General features: G+C 39.0%; 1 protein-coding gene across 10 annotated transcripts in view; it reads right to left on the reverse strand.

Annotated features, from left to right (window-relative positions):
- SH3D19 (SH3 domain containing 19) overlaps positions 1–22,677 on the reverse strand; it is a 211,782-nt gene that overhangs the window by 88,802 nt on the left and 100,303 nt on the right. The window lies entirely within an intron of this gene.

Here is a 22,677-nt window from a genome sequence, read left to right on the forward strand (position 1 = left end):
CTCCTGCAGCTCAATTCCAGAAAAATAAATGACCCAATCAAAAAATGGGCCAAAGAACTAAACAGACATTTCTCCAAAGAAGACATACAGATGGCTAACAAACACATGAAAAGATGCTCAACATCACTCATTATCAGAGAAATGCAAATCAAAACCACAATGAGGTACCATTACACGCCAGTCAGGATGGCTGCTATCCAAAAGTCTACAAGCAATAAATGCTGGAGAGGGTGTGGAGAAAAGGGAACCCTCCTACACTGTTGGTGGGAATGCAAACTAGTACAGCCGCTATGGAAAACAGTGTGGAGATTTCTTAAAAAACTGGAAATAGAACTGCCATATGACCCAGCAATCCCACTTCTGGGCATACACACTGAGGAAACCAGATCTGAAAGAGACACGTGCACCCCAATGTTCATCGCAGCACTGTTTATAATAGCCAGGACATGGAAGCAACCTAGATGCCCATCAGCAGATGAATGGATAAGGAAGCTGTGGTACATATACACCATGGAATATTACTCAGCCATTAAAAAGAATTCATTTGAACCAGTCCTAATGAGATGGATGAAGCTGGAGCCCCTTATACAGAGTGAAGTAAGCCAGAAAGATAAAGAACATTACAGCATACTAACACATATATATGGAATTTAGAAAGATGGTAACGATAACCCTATATGCAAAACAGAAAAAGAGACACAGAAATACAGAACAGACTTTTGAACTCTGTGGGAGAAGGCAAGGGTGGGATGTTTCGAGAGGAATCGGGTGGAGAGGGAGGTGGGAGCGGGGATTGGGATGGGGAAGACGTGTAAATCCATGGCTGATTCATATCAATGTATGACAAAACCCACTGAAATGTTGTGAAGTAATTAGCCTCCAACTAATAAAAAAATTAAAAAAAAAAAAAAAGTTTGTAGCTGTTACATTAGGAATATCAGAAAAATTTGAGGAAATATTCTTCCAGGATTTGAAAACTATTATATGAATCAGCAAGAAGTTGCTCAAGTCAATGACAACATCTGACCTAAGTTTTGGTTATTTCACTTTCACCTTACTTATTAATATAAACAAAGGTATCAACCAATATTCATATGAAATTATACTTAACTGGTTGTTAAACATGTATAAGCACATCACTGCATATGATTTATCTACCTATATCTCTATATTTTCCAAGTTTTAATTAATGAACACTATTACTTCTGCAATTTGTAAGTTATTTTTTAAGAAAGATTAATTACGGCAAAAACCAAAAAAGTGATTGGTTCATATCAAATTTATGGCTTTTTTTAAAAAGACTTTTAAAATGTGAATCATTTTTTTTACAGTCTTTATTGAATTTGTTACAATATTGTGTTTGTTTTATGTTGTGGTTTTTTGGTCACAAGGCATGTGAGATCTTAGCTACCTGACCAGGAATCGAACCCACATCCCCTTGCACTGAACTTAACCACTGGACCACCAGGGAAATCCCAAATTCATGACTTTTTATTAATAAAAATTACATTCAAATCATTAGATAATCAATAACTCTATGGAAACAGCAGGCTAAGGTCAAAGGTAAATGCCATTAGCGGGATAAAAATCCCCCAGAATCCTAGTATGAGTAGCAGCATGCATACAACTTCAAAACAGGTTTCAAAAAGAAAATGACCTATATATTTTAAAAACTTCTATGGATATAGTGTAAAACTTTTCAAAAATAGTTAATAAACTCACAAAATTCCCTTGCATTCCTATGAGACTACAAAAAGAGAAATTAAGGAAACAATTCCATTCACCATTGCAACGAAAAGAATAAAATACTTAAGAATAAATCTACCTAAAGAAACAAAAGACCTATATATAGAAAACTATAAAACACTGATGAAAGAAATCAAAGATGACAGAAATAGCTGGAGAAATATACCATGTTCATGGATTGGAAGAATCAGTATAGTGAAAATGAGTATACTATCCAAAGCAATCCATAGATTCAATGCACTCCCAATCAGGCTACCAATGGTAGTTTTCAGAGAAGTAGAACAAATAATTTCACAATTTGTACGGAAATACAAAAAACCTCGAATAGCCAAAGCAATCTTGAGAAAGAAGAATGGAACTGGAGGAATCAAACCTGCATGACTTCAGACTATACTACAAAGCTACAGTCATCAAGACAGTATGTCACTGGCACAAAGACAGAAATATAGATCAATGGAACAAAATAGAAAGCCCAGAGATAAATCCACACACCTATGGACACCTTATCTTTGACAAAGGAGGCAAGGATATACAATAGAGAAAAGACAATCTCTTTAACAAGTGGTGCTAGGAAAACTGGTCAATGAATGAAACTAGAACACTTTCTAACACCATACACAAAAATAAACTCAAAATGGATTAAAGATCTAAATGTATGACCACAAACTATAAAACTTCTAGAGGAAAACATACACAAAACACTCTCTGACATAAATCACAGGAGGATCCTCTATGACCCACCTCCCAGAGCAATTGGAAATAAAAGCAAAAATAAAGAAATGGGACCTAATTAAACTTAGGAAGGAAACTATAAGCAAGGTGCAAAGACAGCCTTCAGAATGGGAGAAAATAATAGCAAACGAAGCAACAAAGAATTAATCTTAAAAATAAACAAGCAGCTCATGTAGCTCAATTCCAGAAAAATAAACAACCCAATCAAAAAATGGACCAAAGAACTAAACAGACATTTCTCCAAAGAAGACATACAGATGGCTAACAAACACATGAAAAGATGCTCAACATCACTCATTATCAGAGAAATGCAAATCAAAACCACAATGAGGAGGGAGGTGGGATGGGGGATCGGGATGGGGAATACGTGTAAATCTATGGCTGATTCATATCAATGTATGACAAAGCCCACTGAAATGTTGTGAAGTAATTAGCCTCCAACTAATAAAAAAATAAATAAATAAAATAAATTAAAAAAAGAAAAAAAAACCACAATGAGGTACCATTACACGCCAGTCAGAATGGCTGCTATCAAAAAGTCTACAATAAATGTTAGAGAGGGTGCAGAGAAAAGGCAACCCTCTTACACTGTTGGTGGGAATGCAAACTAGTACAGCTGCTATGGAGAACAGTGTGGAGATTGCTTAAAAAACTGGAAATAGAACTCCCATATGACCCAGAAATCCCACTGCTGGGCATACACAACAAGGAAACCAGAATTGAAAGAGACACGTGTACCCCAATGTTCATTGCAGCACTGTTTACAATTGCCAGGACATGGAAGCAACCTACGTGTCCATCAGCAGATGAATGGACAAGACAGCTGTGGTACATATACGCAATGGAATATTACTCAGCTGTTAAAAATAATGCATTTGAATCAGTTCTAATGAGGTGGATGAAACTGGAGCCTATTATACAGAGTCAAGTAAGTCAGAAAGAAAAACACCAATACAGTATACTAATGCATATATATGGAATTTAGAAAGATGGTAATGATTACCCTACATGCGAGACAGCAAAAGAGACACAGATGTAAAGAATAGACTGTTGGGCTCTGTGGGAGAGGACGAGGGTGGGATGATTTGAGAGAATAGCATTGAAACATGTATATTACCATATGTGAAACAGATCACCAGTCCAGGTTTGATGCATGAGACAGGGTTCTCAGGGCCAGTGCACTGGGATCACCCTGAGGGATGGGATGGGGAGGGAGGTGAGAGGGGGATTCAGGATGGTGGACACATGACTGATTCATGTGAATGTATGGCAAAAACCACTACAATATTATAAAGTAATTAGACTCCAACTAAAATAAATTAATTTACACACAAAAAATAGTTAATAGTCAAATTATTATATGGGCTTCCCTAGTAGCTCATCTGGTAAAGAATCCACTGCAATGCAGGAGACCCCGGTTCAATTCCTGGGTTGGGAAGATCCGCTGGAGAAGGGATAGGCTACCCTCTCCATTATTCTTGGGCTTCCCTGGTGTCTCAGCTGGTAAAGAATCCACCCACAATGCAGGACACCTGGGTTCCATCCCTGGGTTGGGAAGATCCCCTGGAGAAGGGACTGGCTACCCACTCCAGTATTCTGGCCTGGAGAATTCCATGGACTGTATATTCATGGAGTCACAAAGAATTGGACACGACTGAGCAACTTTCACTTTCATATACTTTCAATCAAATTAAATTATCATAAACATTTAGAATTTAAAAATCATTAATGTGGGACTTCCTTGGTGGCCCAGTGGTTAAGAATCCACCTTGCAATGTAGGGGATGCACATTTGATCCCTGAGCGGGGAACTAAGATCCCACAGGCCACAGAGCAACTAAGCTCACAAGCTGCAACTACTAAGCCCGTGCACTACAAGTAGAGAATCCATGGGTCACAAGGGAAGAAGATCCTGAGTGCTGCAACTAAGACCAACGCAGTCAAATAAAGAAATATTAAAAAATAAGAGTAAAAAAGAATGTATATATTATTTCCTTAGTGTATTCTACATTCAGAGATTCTCCTAGGTGCTAGGGACAAGAGTAAAAATGATGAGCCCTGGCACTCAAAGAGCTTATATAGTTAAGTGGAGAAGATACATCAGTAAACAGGCAAGCTCTTTTAGAAAAATTTAATCAGGCAATTTTAATACATATTAGGGGGTGTGGGAAAACCTAAGGATATCTGGAATCTTTAGAAAAATAACATCACAAATATAAAACAAGTCATGACAGTCAATTCAAATGAATAGAAGGGTGAAGTATAATCAAACTTTAAAAAAATCATAAATTGGATTGCAAGTGGCAAGACTGTGAAGATATGAACAGTAAAGTTCACCTCCTTGCAGCAGCCAAAGTCAGAGATACTCCTCAAATTCTCAGCTAGTTCAGGGCTGGTGTTTCCACAACAGGTTTGGCCATCCTAACTCAAATTTCTAGTGGCACCCAAGACCATCCTGCTCACCTGCCACCAATGCCTATGTTACCTTAAGAATACCAATAGATACGGCAATTGTTCCCTGGGCCGTGGCTCTTCCTGTTACAAGAATTCCTAACAACAGAAATCAACTGAAATGAATGTGTGGATGGACAGATGGATGGATAGGCAGGTGGGTGGACAGACAGGCAGATGGATGGGTAGATAGAATTGTTGTTTTCTTAAGACCCTTACTTGCAAAAAAGAAGATACATTATTTACTAATTCCCACTCCCTGTATCGGAGAAGGCAATGGCACCCCACTCCAGTACTCTTGCCTGGAAAATCCCACGGATGGAGGAGCCTGGTGGGTTGCTGTCTATGGGGTCACACAGACTCAGACATGTCTGAAGCGACTTAGCAACTCCCTGTATGTCCTCTTTATTTAGGTAGCAAGTATCATTCCTGTTTTATTGATAAAGCAGTGAAGAGAGGAAAGCTTCCAAACACCCGAAGCTGGTGTGATAATGCCACACATTTTGCTTCCAGACAAACACTGTTAAACCTGGGGCCATGGTTTTCCTGGGAGAGACGTACAACTGTTGCAGTCTGAGTTGAACCCAGTCAGATGACATTTTAAGATTTTTCCTGGAATTTCAAGAAAAGAAGAAAGAAGGAAATGGAGACAAAAGAGGAAAGAAACATAACTACAAAGGGTGAGGTTTGGATCTAAGACATTTCCAAGTTCCTCTCCTAATCCCACCTCATTCCCACAGGCCACAGCCCTGATAGCAAGGCCCTGAGAAAGACAGGATGGGGTTCCTCTGACAGGAACCCACAGTAGCAGCAAAAGTTCCCTTAGCATTGCCACCAGCACTTCTACGAGAGTCAGCTGATGTGGGACTATCCTTGGTGGTGGGGCAGCAGGGCTACTGGATGACTTTAGCAGCCTGAGAAAACAGCAATGTGTACAGACAATCAACACACAAGTACACATCAGAAAGGTTATTTTCTTTTAAACATGGGTTATTTACTTCTGCAGGTATCCTCAAGAGGGAATACATTTCTTGAGATCCTGAGATTTCCAGTTATTTGTAGTTCATTTGCAAGTATCTCTTCTCAAATCAGAAAACACTGATCATGTCATGTTACCAAACCTAGAGACGGAAAGATGAATAGCTGCCTTCAGGTGGTAAGCCAGACTTATAAACACATAATTATGAACTATAATACAGGGTAGTCCGTGCTCTAGACAGAAGTATGCCCAAGTAATTAGGACCCAGTCTTTAGTTGGTCCTGTGGTATCAAATGTTTCAAAGAGTAACTTTAAGCCCCATTTTAAACATAGAGATTATACTTATATTCCCCCTTTAACTCTAACATTTCCTTAGATATGTTTGTTTTCAAACTAGGACTCTGTATAAGAATAGTGATCTTTCTCTTATTCAAGTAATTCAGGCTTGATCATTTTATCCTAGATTATCTGGTAAAGCAGAATAAAAGCTGCTTACTATGCTAATACTGAATTGCTGTAACTTGTTTTGTCACAGTAGTTTTATATGTATTTGGGGGCAAGATTTTTTTAAAAATAAAATTAAAAATTTTGTAAACAGTCTTTTTTTAAATTTATAGAAAAGTTGTGAAAATTAGTAGTTATCACATACCCCACACCAGCTGCCTCCGTTATTTACATCTTATATTAATCGCTATGGTTATCACACGACATAAGCGCTTTTCTTGCTGCACTCGGTTACACGGCTGTGCACACGCTCTCTCCAGCTGCAGTGAGTGGGGGCTCCTCTCCAGCTGCGATGCTCGGGCTTCTCACTGTGGGGCTTCTCCTGCCCCGAGCACGGCATCTAGGGTGAGCAGGCTCAGGAGTTGTGGCTCATGGCTTAGCTGCCCCACGGCATGTGGAATCTTCCTGGACTAGTGATAGAGCCCGTGTCTCTTGCACTGCAGGGTAGATTCTTAACCACTGGACCACCAGGAAGTCTTGTGTTTTTAAACACTCTGATTATGCAAACTCTGCTTTTCATGTTTTATTTGTAAGAGATTGTAGGCGGTACTAGAAAAGATCCCCTACAAGAATTAGTGTAGTGTTGTCAAAACCCAAATATTTTTTTCTCAAGGTGAGGTCCTGTCCAGAAAGAGGAATGAGGTCAAGCAGGCCCAACTGTGGGGCTCACCACATTGACTAGTGTCACTAGAAAGAACATCTGGAGTGCTGCTTTACAGAGAAGAGAAGGGCTAGTCAGAGGAGGACAGAAAGACCACTAACCTTAACAGTTAAAGGGAAATTAGGGAGAGGCAAAGTTCCTACAGATTGTCTTTTAGGGTTCCAATACCCCAGATTTAGTATAAACTATCTCACTGCTCTATAAGTACTTATCATACACAATAAATATTTGGTGAATATAAGTGAATCCCACTTTCAAACATGGCATCATAGAAACCTCACCCTGGAGGAGGAAATGAAAACCCACTCCAGGATTCTTGCCTGGGAAATCCCATGGACAGAGGAGCCTGGCAGGCTATAGCCCATGGGATGGCAAAAGAGTTGGACACAACTTGGTGACTAAACAACAAACACTGATGTACAAAATTTTGATTGAGTATCTTTTCATTTTTCCTGGGTAGATACCTAAATGTGGAATTGCTCGATTGTAGGGTAAAGTGCCAAAAATTACTTAAAAAAAAAAAAAAAGAAATTCCAGTACATTTGTTTGATATCAAATTTGCATTCATTGATGTTTCATGGAGTTTTGTTATTTTTGTCATGATACTTCCCTAACATGAGGGCTACCCTAAATGCAGGTTGTGGTTTTGCCTCAGGCTTAAGCAAAACAAATCTATGGGTGATCTGAAGGCTATATTCTCAACAATCACTACTATAAAACAATAAAGGGTGGTACATTATTTACACCAAGATCACATGTCTATGCAAATAAGGGCCAAACAGAAGAGTGGAGAGGGGAGAGGTGACTCAGCCTTGTACTTAAAGCATCTGATAGCATTAAGGCTGTAAGTGAATTCCAGAGACACAGGGCATGTAGGGCTCAGGACTAGAAGTTTTCCTTCTGAAAGCTGTCAGACACAGAGAGTGGACTGTGAGAAGAGTTCAGAGGTTTGAGGTCCAGGTACAGGCATGCCACAACTCTGAGCATAACTGCATCATTTAATGTCAATTTTCTTATCTGTCATATAACATCATTTGATTGGATGATCTTTATTCTACCCTCCACTCTAAAATTTTTTTAATATGAAACTTAAAAAACTCCAAGATTTCAGTTTAAATTCCACTTGGTAAGAATTAATTGCTTAATCTAACTAGAGTGGAAGACGTTAGAGCTGATAACTAGTCCATTCCAGTGGCTACAATAGCTAGCCTAGGTGACCTTATTGAGCACTGCTCTAATGCCTTATACCTTTTAACTCACTTATCCCCATGTCCACCCTTACCTTAGAAGAGTGTATAAATATGTTGTGACCTCAATTTTACAGATGAGGAAAGAGTTTACATTCAAGTTCTCAAAGCTTGTAAATGATGAAGCCAGGATTTAAATTTTGATAGTCTGGTTCTTAGACCAGCAAATTTGGAAAACTCAACAGTGGACACAGGACTGGAAAAGGTCAGTTTTCATTCCAATCCCAAAGAAAGGCAATGCCAAAGAATGCTCAAACTACTGCACAATTGCACTCATCTCACACACTAGTAAAGTAATGCTTAAAATTCTCCAAGCCAGACTTCAGCAATATGTGAACTGTGACCTTCCAGATGTTCAAGCTGGTTTTAGAAAAGGCAGAGGAACCAGAGATCAAATTCCCAACATCCACTGGAGCATCGAAAAAAAGAGAGTTCCAGAAAAACATCTATTTCTGCTTTATTGACCATGCCAAAGCCTTTGACTATGTGGATCACAATAAACTGTGGAAAATTCTGAAAGAGATGGGAATACCAGACCACCTGACCTGCCTCTTGAGAAATCTGTATGCAGGTCAGGTAGCAACAGTTAGAACTGGACATGGAACAGCAGACTGGTTCCAAATAGGGAAAGGAGTACGTCAAGGGTGTATATTGTCACCCTGCTTATTTAACTTATATGCAGAGTACATCATGAGAAACGCTGGGTTGGAAGAAGCACAAGCTGGAATCAAGATTGCTGGGAGAAATACCAATAACCTCAGATATGCAGATGACACCACCCTTATGGCAGAAAGTGAACAAGAACTAAAGAGCCTCTTGATGAAAGTGAAAGAGGAGAGTGAAAAAGTTGGCTTAAAGCTCAACATTCAGAAAAGTAAGATCATGGCATCTGGTCCCATCACTTCATGGGAAATAGATGCGGAAACGGTGGAAACAGTGGCTGACTTTATTTTTCTGGGCTCCAAACTTATTGCAGATGGTGATTGCAGCCATGAAAAAATATGCTTACTCCTTGGAAGGAAAGTTATGACCAGCCTAGACAGCATATTAAAAAGCAGAGACATTACTTTGCCAACAAAGGTCCATATAGTCAAGGCTATGGTTTTCCAGTAATCATGTATGGATGTGAGAGTTGGACTTCTTTATAGAAAGCTGAGTGCAGAAGAATCAATGCTCTTGAACTCTGGTGTTGGAGAAGACTCTCGAGAGTTCCTTGGCCTGCAAGGACATCTAACCAGTCCATCCTAAAGGAGATCAGTCCTAGGTATTCATTGGAAGGACTGATGCTGAGGCTGAAACTCCAATACTTTGGCCACCTGATGCGAAGAACTGACTCATTGGAAAAGACCCTGATGCTGGGAGAGACTGAGGGCAGGAGGAGAAGGGGACAACAGAGGATGAGATGGTTGGATGGCATCACCGACTCAATGGACATGGGTTTGGGTGGACTCCGGGAGTTGGTGATGGACAGGGAGGCCTGACATGCTGCAGTTCATGGGGTCGCAAAGAGTCGGACATAACTGAGTGACTGAACTGACTGACTTCTTAGACCCGAGAGCCTGAGTTCTTAGCCGTTGAACATCACTGCCTCACCTATAGCCAAATATTGAGAGGAAGTCACCAAAGAAAAAAGAAAACTTAAAAAAAATTTAAATAAGTGGAAATTGTTAATTAACTACCAAAGAACTCTGAAAACTTGTCTTTTTTTCATGGACTCTTCATGACTGGAAGATTTAAATCAGAGGAAGGGGGAAAATGTCTTGAAGGTTATTAGAAAATGATTTAAGACTTTCATCACTTCTGGGATTTATTCATAATATATAACATGTCGAGGAGTATATGCAAATAAATGTTTGAAAATTCATGGGGCTGGCTGTATTTGTTTTAAGAGATCCCACATCAAAGAGGGGTATTTGGGGGCTGGGTTTGTGGGATTTTTTTTTTTCTCCTTTTGTTGGTGGAAGAAGACAAAGCAAAAAAAGTCTTCTATTACTCACCAAGGCATAAATCTGCTGTCAGTGTTCATAAGAAAAGCAATACATTTTCCTCTTCACACAATATATTTGTATGGCAAAAATCTGGTTTGTACATAAATACTTTCAAGAACTATTCTGCTCTGTTCTTTCAGCAAACTCATGATACCCTAACCCAGGTGGAAATAAAGCCTAGAGTCAAGGATACAGTTTGGGACAGTCCTAAAGCCAATGTAACTATGTAGTTTTCATTTCTAAATTACAATATTATTGAGATTCCTTAGATGTTATTTTATTACCTTGCAAGGTTAAAAGCAACTGAAACCCTTTAAACTTGAATTTAATAGATGGGATTTTAATTCTGAGCATACAAGGGTATCTTAGGAATTCCCACAAACAGGAAGTACAGCTGAACTTCATGCAGCACTGAAAACAAAGTAGTTTCCTACACAAACTCTTCTTCTTCTGAGACCATACCCTCCTAGCTTCTCTCTTTAAATCTCCTGCTACAGTTGGACTCTTTCAGTTTAGTCATCAGTATACCTGGACAGTGTTCATCCGTATATGTACCCCAACCAACCCCAAATCTAAATAATTTTCAAGAAGAAAATTCCAAACAGTGAGTTCAGCTTATAAGGATTTCTTTCTACTGAGAGTTTCTCTTTGGAATCTGTAACCAAAGAGAAAGTACTGGGCAAGAGATGGTGATAAATGTTTAGGTCTGCTTGTCCATCCTTGATAGCATCCCTGGACTGCCTGCACAAGGCAGTACGCTAGGGACAACTTTATCTCTAGGAAACAGGTTTACAATTGACAGGATGTTTGTAGTTTAGACACAATGTTACTCAGAAGCATTCAGACAATCAATATTTTCCTTCTATTCTTTTATTTTCTTAATTACCAAAGGGCACTGATTCTCAGCCCTCCTTTCCAAAAGAAGAGAGAGTCACACATAAAGTCCTTCTTTGCACTCCTGCCTTATTTTTGCTGCATTTAGAAGTGCTGTGCAAGGGTGGGCAGGCTTACTCTGCATCTTCTGAGAGCTGCTCTACAACTGGAATGTGATGGAAAGTGACAAAATCTTGTCATGGGGCAGAATTGAATGTTCTGACAGTGTCCAGAGGAGCCCCTCATCAAAAAGGAGGTGTCCAACCCTGAAATTATTTTTGGAACCTGGTCTGATTTCCAGTTTCAAGACAATATGGAGTTTCCTTAAAAAAACTAAAAATAGAGCTACTGTATGATCCAACAATCCCACTCTTGGGCAAGTATTTGGAGGAATAGATATCTTGAAAAGATACATGCACCCCAGTATTCATTGCAGCTCTATTTACAACAGGGCAGATATGGAAGAAACACAAGTGCCCATTAATAGATGAATCCTCAGCTATAGAAAGAATGAAATATTGCATTTGCAGCAAGACAGATGGATCTAGAGAATATCATACTAAGTGAAGTGAGCCAGGTAGAAAAAGACAAATATTACGTATCACTTATATGCGGAATCTAGGAAATAATATAAACGAATCTATATACACAACAGACTCACAAGCATTGAAAACAAACTTATGGCTACCAAGGGAAAGGGAGCAGAGGAGAGATAACTAGGAGTATGGGAGACATAAGCTACTATAATAAAACAGATAAGCACCAAGAGTCGCTGGACAGCACAGGGAACTATATTTGATACCCTGTAATTAATCTATAATGGACAACAATCTGAAAGATATGTGTGTGTGTGCGTGTGTATCTGAATCACTTTGCTGTATACCAGAAATTGACACAATACTGTGAATTAACTACACTTCAATTTTAAAAACAGACAAAATGGAAGGGTTTTCATATATGAAACGACTGAATCTGGATCAACAGTAGGGTTCTATTAATAACACAGCAGGTGATTGGGCTTCTAAATGACTATTTGGCAATTCTGTCCACACTAAGATTCTTCCAGGAATTAGTACAATTTTATGGTTTACAGTCTTATGCAATACATTTGAAGAATGTGATACATGCTCTGCCAGTAAGGGAATGCACGTAAATAAAAAATTAAAGTCCAGTTGTACAAGGACATTTATTAACTGAGGTAAAATCATAATCTAAGGGCAAACTGAGATCCACAAAGATGGCTACAAAGTTCACTCAACTAAAGGCTATTTAATACAGATTTTGTAAGACTGTATAGATAACTATTTCTAAATTATATTGCAGGAAAGCAAAGAACTGATATAAAATATAATCCAAGGGAAAGAGAGAAAAGAATTAGGATGAAAAAACTTAAGGGCCAGGATTTCCATGAGCTCCTTGGACTGCGGAGAAGTGGGTGGCCACACGTGTCAGTCAGTCTTGATAAAAAGTAGCAAATACAGGACCAGCTGCTGTTCCAGTTAACTGCCCGCTGATAGTTTAATTTCAAACAACTTCAGAGAAGCTCCCATACTAAGTAGTACGGCAGTGGTAGGCCAGCTGATAAACCTTTTCAATTACCCAACTGACGGACCATATCAATGCTTCATTTTCATTCGCATCACACTAAGGGAAAACGCTAAAGTCACATTTCTTAAAGCCATAGTAAAAAATACATATTCTCTGTAGAATGACATAAAATGTTAATAATCCTTTCATATCTCTGATTGCAAAAGGATTTTTCCCTACAAAACCTGTTTACACTTCAATTTTTCACCTTGTTGACAACATTACAGATGCTGCAGCAGAAATGATACTTCTCTTACAGCTTAGAAAACATAATGCCAAAAAGTAATTACACACAAGCTATAGTTTATAGAGGTACAGGAATCAAAATATACGGGTAGGGAGATGCTACAGAATTATAGTAGTTAAAATAAGCCCAGCAGAGCATGACATTTTAATAGATATATTTAGAAAGGAGAAAAGCAAAAACAAGTTAAATCTTTTGCTTTTAGCTAATCTGTTTAAACCATAATGTGATAATGGTAAAGTGTCAAAATAAAATCCTAACATCTTTATAAGACCAAGAATAGGGTTGTTGTTCAGTTGATAATTTGTGTCTGATTCTTTTTGACTGCAAGGACTGCAACACGCCAGGCTTCCCTGTTCTTCACTACCTCCCAGAGTCTGCTCAAATGCATGTCCATTGAGTCAGTGATGCTATCTAACCATCTTATCCTCTGCCACCCCCTTCTCTTTTGGCCCTCAATCTTTCCCAGCATCAGGGTCTTTTCCAGTGAGTCGGCTCTTCACATCAGTTGGCCAGAGTACTGGAGCTTTAGCATTAGTCCTTTCAATGAATATTCAAAGTTGATTTCTTGTAAGCTTGAAGTCCATGGGGTCACAGAGATTCAGACACAATTTGGTGACTGAACAACAACAACATATACATCTACACTACACACAGATATATCCTCACTTATGCTAAATATTATACTTGAGTATCTACTACATATATGTATAGAAGTAGACTAGGATAGACACTGAACCAGACTCCTTTAATAATAGTTGCTTGTAGGACAAAGACAGACACCACATATTTCTGTACTACTAAAAAGTGTTTTCATGTGTTACTTGTTTAACTCTTGGGTAACAATATCAAAATGAGGTAAAAATCCATAGAGCAATAAATAGTCCCTTTAGCAGAGGACAAAGGAGAGATAAGAAAGCCTTCCTCAGTGATCAGTGCAAAGAAATAGAGGAATTAAATAGAATGGGAAAGACTAGAGATCTCCTCAAGAAAATTAGAGATACCAAGGGAACATTTCATGAAAACATGGGCACAGTAAAGGACAGAAATGATATGGACCTAACAGAAGCAGAAGATATTAAGAAGAGGTGGAAAGAATACACAGAACTATACAAAAAAGATCTTCATGACCCAAATAATTATGATGGTATGATCACTCACCTAGAGCCAGACATCCTAGAATGCAAAGTCAAGTAGGCCTTAGGAAGCATCATGAAGAACACCACTAGTGGAGGTGATGGAATTCCAGTTAAGCTATTTCAAATCCTAAAAGATGATGCTATGAAAGCGCTGCACGATATGCCGGCAAATTTGGAAAACTCAGCAGTGGCCACAGGACTGGAAAAGGTCAGTTTTCATTTCAATCCCAAAGAAAGGCAGTGCCAAACTACTGCACAATTGCACTCATCTCACACACTAGTAAAGTAATACTCAAAATTCTTCAAGCCAGGCTTCAACAGTACATGAACCATGAACTTCCAGATGTTCAAGCTGGATTTAGAAAAGGCAGATGAACCAGAGATCAAATTGCCAACATCCGTTGGATTATTGAAAAAGTGACAGAGTTCCAGAAAAACATCTATTTCTGCTTTATTGACTGTGTGGATCACCACAAAATGTGGAAAATTCTTAGAGATGGGAATGCCAGACCACCTGACCTGCCTCTTGAGAAATCTGTATGCAGGTCAGGAAGCAACAGTTAGAACTGGACATGGAACAGTTCCATTTGGAACCACAGACTGGTTCCAAAATCAGGAAAGGAGTACGTCAAGGCTGTATATTGTCACCCTGCTTATTTAACGTCTATGCAGAGTACACCATGAGAAACGCTGGAGTGGATAAAGCACAAGTTGGAATCAAGATTGCTGGGAGAAATACCAATAACCTCAGATATGCAGATGATACCACCCTTATGGCAGAAAGTGAAGAAGAACTAAAAAGCCTTTTGATGAAAGTGAAAGAGGAGAGTGAAAAAGTTGGCTTAAAGCTCAACATTCAGAAAACTAAGATCATGGCATCTGGCCCCATCATTTCATCGAAAATAGATGGGGAAACAGTGTCCGACTTTATTTTTTTGGGCTCCAAAATCACTGCAGATTGTGACTGCAGCCATTAAATTAAAAGATGCTTACTCTTTGGAAGGAAAATTATGACCAACCTAGACAGCATGTTAAAAAGCAGAGACATCAAATCTATGGTTTTTCCAGTGGTCATGTATGGGTGTGAACTATAAAGAAAGCTGAGCACTGAAGAATTGATGCTTTTGAACTGTGGTGTTGGAGAAGACAATCTTGAGAGTCCTTTGGACTGCAAGGAGATCCAACCAGTCAATCCTAAAGGAAATCAGTCAGTCCTAAATATTCATTGGAAGGACTGATACTGAAGCTGAAACTCTAATACTTTGGCCACCTGACTCATTTGAAAATACTCTGGTGCTGGGAAAGATTGAAGGCGGGATGAGAAGGGTATGACAGAGGATGAGATGGTTGGATGGCATCATCAACTTGATGGACATGAGTTTGATTAAACTCCGGGGGTTGGTGATGGACAGGGAGGCCTGGTATGCTACAGCCCACGGGCTCACAAAGAGTCGGACACGACTGAGTGACTGGACTGAACTGAACAGAGTAGAGGGAACTATAGGTGTAGACTATGAGGTAGAAATGGGAACAGTGTTTGATCATTTTTTTTTTTTTAACATTCTCAATTACTTCTTCCTTTTTATTTTCCTCTTTCAGAAATAATCAAGAAAATTTCACTCAATTTTATGCTCCTGTCCTGTAAAAACACCATTGTTGGTGTCACAGAATTAAAGAAGTTCTTCTTAAAGACTTTTAAAATTAATTATGAAATTTTTCAAGATTCAAAAAAAGTATAGATAAACAAAGCCCAAAACTGAGCCATTAATATACACTTGAAACTCCCTGTGTACCCATTTCTCATCCATTCTTTTGATAAGCAATGTCCTAAATCCACTATTTATCACTTCCATATGTACTTTTTATATACTTTTAATTTACTTTTAAAATTTTTTATTTTGTATTGGAGTACAGCTGACTAACAATGTTGTGATAGTCTCAGGTTAACAGCAAAGGGACCCTGTCACACTCACACATGTATCTATTCTCCTCCGAACTCTCCTCCCATCCAGACTGCCACACCCTGTTTTTATTTTAAAGGTACACCTATTCATATAAAAGTATATATATACAGATAGCCATAAAAATATACAATAAAGAATATGCTGCTTGTGTTTCACCTATGACAAACGGAGTCAGCAAACTGTTTTTTGTATCTGAAGTTGACAAACTTTTTCTGTAAGGGGTCAGAGGCTTTGAGGGCCATGTGGCTTCTGTTGTAACTAGTCCGCTCTGCTGTAGTGATGTGAAAGCAGACAGAGAGTATGCATACAAATGGGCGTGGCTGAGGTCCGATAAAACTATTTGCAAGAATAGGTGGCAGGCCAGATTTGGCCCATGTGCTAACCTCTGGTTTATATATATGGTATCATACTAAGCTATCTTTCTTCTATGACTTGCTTTTTTTGTTTTTAATTGATGTATAGCTGATTTATTGGGCTGGCCAAAAAGTTCATTTGGGTTTTTCATAAATCCAAACGAACTTTTTGGCCAACTCAATACAATGGTGTGCCAATCTCTGTTATACAAAAGTGACTCAATTTTACACATGTATATTATACATGTTTTTTAAAACATTCTTTTTCATTATGGTTTATCCCAGGGGACTGGATATAGTTTCCTACAATTTATTTTTATCACCCAAAATTCTGTTTTTGAGATTTATCTATGCTGTCACATACAGCTGCAGTTCCCTCAGTCAAAGGAGTGCTACTCTCAACATTCCAGTACACAGTTCCTTTGGCACAAGTCAAAGTATTTCTCTAGGGTATTTAATATCTGCTGGGTTATATGGTCTGGGCATTTCTAACTTTACCATACAGTGCTCAGTTACTCTCTAAATATGCTATATCAGATTATTCTTTCACACACTTGTAATTGTCAATCTTTGAGTTTTCTGCACCAACTCAGTGGAAGTGAAATGATATCTCATCATCACATTGGTACACATCTTCTTAGTATTAGCAAGCTAATAAATCTTTTCAAACATTAGTTGGCTTCTTAGGATTCATCTTTTCTGAGCTCCCTGCCCCTGTTCTACTGAGTTATTTGTCTTTTTCTTTCTGATGTGTATTTATATTGGACACTAACCATTGTTGCCTGTGTGTGTTTCAGTAACGACTTGTTTTTTCACATGCTTTTGTTGTCTTCATGTGTATAAGTTTTAAAGTTTTACATAGTCAAATTTGTCCATCTTTTTCTGTGTGGTTTCTACTTGTTTAAAAACTCATTCCCTACTACAGCGTCATAAAGATATTCTCATGTATTTCCTCAAAATGTTTTACTTTTATGTATTTAGATTCTACCTCACATGATAAAATAAAGTAAACCATCTAGAATTTTTTTTAAATAGAGGTAATCAATTGTTCTCGCACCACTTGTTGACACGTGCACTTTCCCCCCTGACCTGTATCGCCAGCTCCTTCACAGCGCCTGATGGACCATGCACAATGCACTCAGACGCTCTGTCGTACCCAGCTCTTTGTGACCCTATGGGCTGGAGCTGGCCAGGTTCCTCTGTCCATGAGATTCTCCTGGCGAGAATACTGGAGCCGGGGAGCCATTTCCTCCATCGGGGATCTTCCCGACCCAGGGATAGAACCCACATCTCTTATGTCCCCTGCATTAGCAGGCAGGTCCTATATACCACTCGCGCCACCTGGGAAGCCCATGTGTATCTTTGCTGGGCTCTCCCTTCTGTTCCCTCGACCTCTTTCTCCGCTGACAAAACAGTCTTAATTACTTGCAAGAGTCCATCTCCCAGTTTTGATCTTCAAAGTTGGTTATTCTTATTCTTCCTGATAAATTTTAGAAAATTTTATTTTTGTCTAATTTTTAAATAATTTTTGTGAATTTTACTGAAATTCCATCAAAATTTATAAACAGATATCAAAGGCTTTAAAAAAGATTAAGATTCAAATGATAATTTTTGAGAAACAGATTAAGGTTTCTCTGTTTTGCTGCCTTCTTATTTTTTCTGCTATAAATTATTTCCTTGCAGTACATAAAACATTTAAGACAAAGTAGCTTATTTTTCAGCCGCCGTAAGTCATTGGGACCTATTATTCAGACTTGCTGGGGTGGTTAAAAAAGTTCCTAATTTTCCATTGCTGGCACTGATTACTGCAGGGCTTAACTTTCTTTATTATCTTTAGCTCCTACTTCCCTCTCAATTAGTTTCCCAACTGCCATTCCATAGTACGTTTTTCTAGATGTTATTAGTACCTGTGTCTGGGAAAGGAAGTTATAAATTCAGACAAATTTAAAAAATCCTCTGTAGTAAGTTTCTCACTTGGAGCTTTATAATGCATTTCAGTATATCAAAGACCCTCAGTAAAGAAATATGTCTAATTTTGTTAACTCACCATTTCCAAATTTTTTGCATGCAGTAATTGTTTACTTTTTGCATACTGATTAATATCCTACAAAGAAAGTTCCACGGGACATCAATTTGGGAAATGGTATATTTAAACTAACAAGGAAAAGACAAGAATTCAGATATTTCTGACTTCTACAAAACAAACCAATCAAAAAGCACCCAGCAAGCCTCTCCGAAGTGCTTAAGTGATGCTTTTTTTAGCTTGGGGTCTTAGTGTTGACCTATACCTAATAAAACTTTTCCTTTAACTTAACAAAAGTTTTACTTTCCTTTTTATTTCAGCACTGAAATGAAAGAACAGGCAGCCGTCCCAGATTTATTCACCTCTCACTGTGAAAGCTATAGGAGTATTTGGCCTTATAAAAACACAAACCAAAGAAATGCATCTCTCTTATGCATGCTGGGCATTGAGCCCATGTTCTTGCTGCCAAGTGGCCTGAGGAGAACCAAAAAGCACACCAAAATTAAGTGACTTTTGTTTATATTTTCTCCCCTCTGCCCTGTTGATGCAGCAGGTATTAATCTGGTTGGTGGACTGGCAGGGTGGCCCTGCTCAACTAAGGACAGCAGGGGAAGAGCCAGTCACTGCCAGTCTCAGCAGACGCCTCAGACAGAGGACATTGGCCTTTCCTGGAAAACGCTTCTTTCTTATAGGGTGTACTCCTCGCTGCTGTAGTGACAAGCACTCAACAGCACTCATGGGCAAGCTTTTGAGGGTCAGGTTCTTTCCAGTCAGCAAGGAAAAATATTGGCATTCCCTGTCTCTCTTTGAACTACATCTGATGTTTATTCCAACATTTGTTTATTAAGTGCTTACTGTGAACCAGGCATGTGCTAATTGCTAGGGTTACCAAGACCAGTCTCACAGTCCTGGAGAGCCTGAAAGTATAAATTAGAGGTTGAAGGCCAAGCACCACAAGCGCTGCCTGAAGTAGAACTAGGAAGACTTGGATCCTGACGTGAGCGATTGGGAATGTAATCCCAAACAATGGGCACTCTGTGCTCCACAAAGCTGGAGACCTTCCCTTGTTTTCTGTTGTGTCCTGAGCCTGGATTAGGGTCTCTCAACAAATATTATCGGCTATTGAATGAGCACGGGCTGGAGCCGTCTAGAATCATGATTTAGCTATGCATGAAACTTCTCCATTTTATCCCCTCCACTAGCTTGTCCAGCTTTTCCTTGACAGTGTCCCCCACAGATGCCATTCCATCCTTGACCTGCTATGTCTGGAAATCCTTCCTCACACTGTGCAGAAATCCACTCTCTCAACTTTGCACCCACAGATGTATATTTTACCCCCAGGACAACACAGAACATATAGAACAATTCCCTCCACTGTACTGTGTATGCTTAGTCACTCAGTCATGTCCGACTCTCTGTGACCCCATGGACTGTGGCCCGCCAGGTTCCTCTGTCCATGGGGATTCTCCACGCTAGAATCCTGGAGTGGGTTGCCATCCCTTCTCCAGATTCCCTCCTCGACTACTTCTTATTGTGAAAATTTCAAGTCTACAGAAAAGCTAAAGGAATAGTACAGTGAACATCCATATATACGTTTCATCTATTCACCAACTATTAATATTTTCCTGTATTTACTGTTATATCTCTGTTTTTTAATGTTCATGAATTATTTGAGAGTATGCTGTAAACATAAGCCTGTGTCGCCTCTAATACCTCTGCTTACATCTCCTAAGAACAAGGACATTCTCCCACATAACAGCTTTCCTATATACACCTAATCAGAGAAATATTAACAAAAAAAACCTAAAATAAAGTTCATATTTAAATTTTCTTAATTATCCCCAAAGCATTTTTTTTCAAATCTAGATTTCAGAATTCCAGATTAAAAAAAAACAACAACAACCATAGTCTTTTAAAATCTAAAATATCTTTTTAGCTTTTTTGTATTTTTCATATTACCTTTTCTTGACCAGGGTTCCTATTACATAAATGACATCTGTGTGCACTGCTAGAGCATCAGCTGGAGTCACAGAATGTCAGGCTGTCTCACCCGAGAGCAAGACAGATGGTGACAGGTATATAAGTTGGCCACTTGATTAACAATGTGATTACCAGAGCTCTTCATTGACAAAGGTACATTTTTCCCTTTATAATTAAAAACTTAAGTATTTCTTCTTCTACATGGATTTAAAAAAAATCACTGTTAGAATCTATTGTCATTTAAAATTTTTGCTACTCGAATTGCCCGATTTGGCCAATGGGAGCCTCTTGAAGCTGCCTCCTAGGCCTTTTTGACATGACCCCAATGGTTGAGCACTTCCTACCTTCCTATCAGTAGGGTCCAGGCTTACCCGGACTTTCCCTTTCCCAGGATCTGGAATTAGCTATTCCTCCGAGGCTCCCTGGTTCTTCCTAGCAATTGGGAGCTAATGCTGGGAACAGCAATTATGAGAAAAATTTTGCTAGTCTCTTCTACAGCCCTTCAGGTGTTTGAATCCAGTTATTTCTGTCTTATACCCCTTCCCAAACTTCCAAACCATGGCTAACTTCTCCCCAATTCCTTAAACAAGTCTTCCTGTGACTTAGCTTTGACTTCTACCCAGCTCTTCTCTTTCACTTTCCCTCTCCCAACAACTCAGCTGTGGTCTTCTATCCCAGTGGTTCCCAACCTGGCTCTCCATCAGACTCACTCGCCACTTCTTTAATATACAGATTCCCATGATCTCCTCACTCCACACCTACTGATAGAGAATCTCTGGAGTAGATCATAGGATTCTGCTTTTAAGTACCTCAAGTAATATCGACAAAGCCAGTTCTACGCACACTTCAATTTCTCAAAGCCTTGTGGGCCCAGAATTGAATAGCATATCAAAAGTGTGGTCTAGAGCTATCACTTTTCTTATACTGGACATTCTAGGTCTTTCAGCATAATTAAATCAATACTGACATTTTGGGGGGCGGTGGAGGCAACAACATGAAATTTTTGACTCTTAATGAATGGATTTATTTATTTATTTTGTTCTTGTTGGCTATGCTGTGGAGTTTGAGGGATTTCAGTTCACGATCAGGGACTGAACCTGGGCCATGGCAGTGAAAGCCCAGAATCCTAACCCCTAGGCCACCAGGGAACTCCCCTCATGATGAATTTATGAAGAATTAAATCCTCAAGGTTTTTTCAAAAATATTGCTAAGTCACCTCTCCCCTACTGCTTCAAGCTCCATTGATCTTTTAGCCATAGGGGTAAGGATTTACATTTGTTCCAATTAAAACTCATATTGCTTAATTCAATCAAACCTTCAGTATGTCAGGATCCTGATTTTATCATCCTAAGTATTTTTTACCCTTTCAACTTTATGTCACTCACAGTCAAGCATGCTGTCAAAGTCCTCTTACATTCTTTTTTTCTATTATTTTTTAAGTATTAAAAAAATCACTTACATACTTTTCTGTGATTATGGCTATCTAACTGTACATGTTTGTCAAAACTCATAGAATCATACACCAAAAAGAGTAAATTTTAATGTATGTGAATTATACTCCTTCCCCAAAAAAACACCTCACATCCCAAGTACTTAGCTGTATTTTCCTCCCAGATTAGATCTCAGTAACTTACTCTGATTGACAATCTCTGCAAAATGTACTGGAGCTTCCCTGGTGCTTCAGATGGTAAAGACTCTGTCTGCACTGCAGGAGATCTGGGTTCGACCCCTGGCTTGGGAAGACCCCCTGGAGAAGGAAATGGCAACCCACTCCAGTATTTTTGCCTGGAGAATTCCATGGACAGAGGAGTCTGGTGGGTTACAATCCAAGGGGTCTCAAAGAGTCAGACACGACTAAGCGACTAATAACACTATCACAATATAAAATGCAAAGAAAAAGTGATGAAATGTGGAATAAGGTGAAAATTATATTAAAAAGTTACAATCCTTCACAGAACTAGGTTAAAAAAATAAAAAAAGATCTGTCATTCTTGCCTAGAGAGTGGAAGTTAGACAATTTTCCACATATAAGTTTGACAAGTGTTAGTTGCTCAGTTATGTCCAACTCCTTGTGATCCCAGGGACTGTAGCCCCCCAGGCCTCTCTGTCCCTGGGATTCTCCAGGAAAGAATACTGGAGTGGGTTTCCATTCCATTCTCCAGGGGATTTTCCCAACCCAGAGATTAAACCCGGGTCTCCCACATTGC

The sequence above is a fragment of the Dama dama genome, chromosome 5 (assembly GCF_033118175.1).
Source record: "Dama dama isolate Ldn47 chromosome 5, ASM3311817v1, whole genome shotgun sequence".
Lineage (NCBI taxonomy): Eukaryota > Metazoa > Chordata > Mammalia > Artiodactyla > Cervidae > Dama > Dama dama.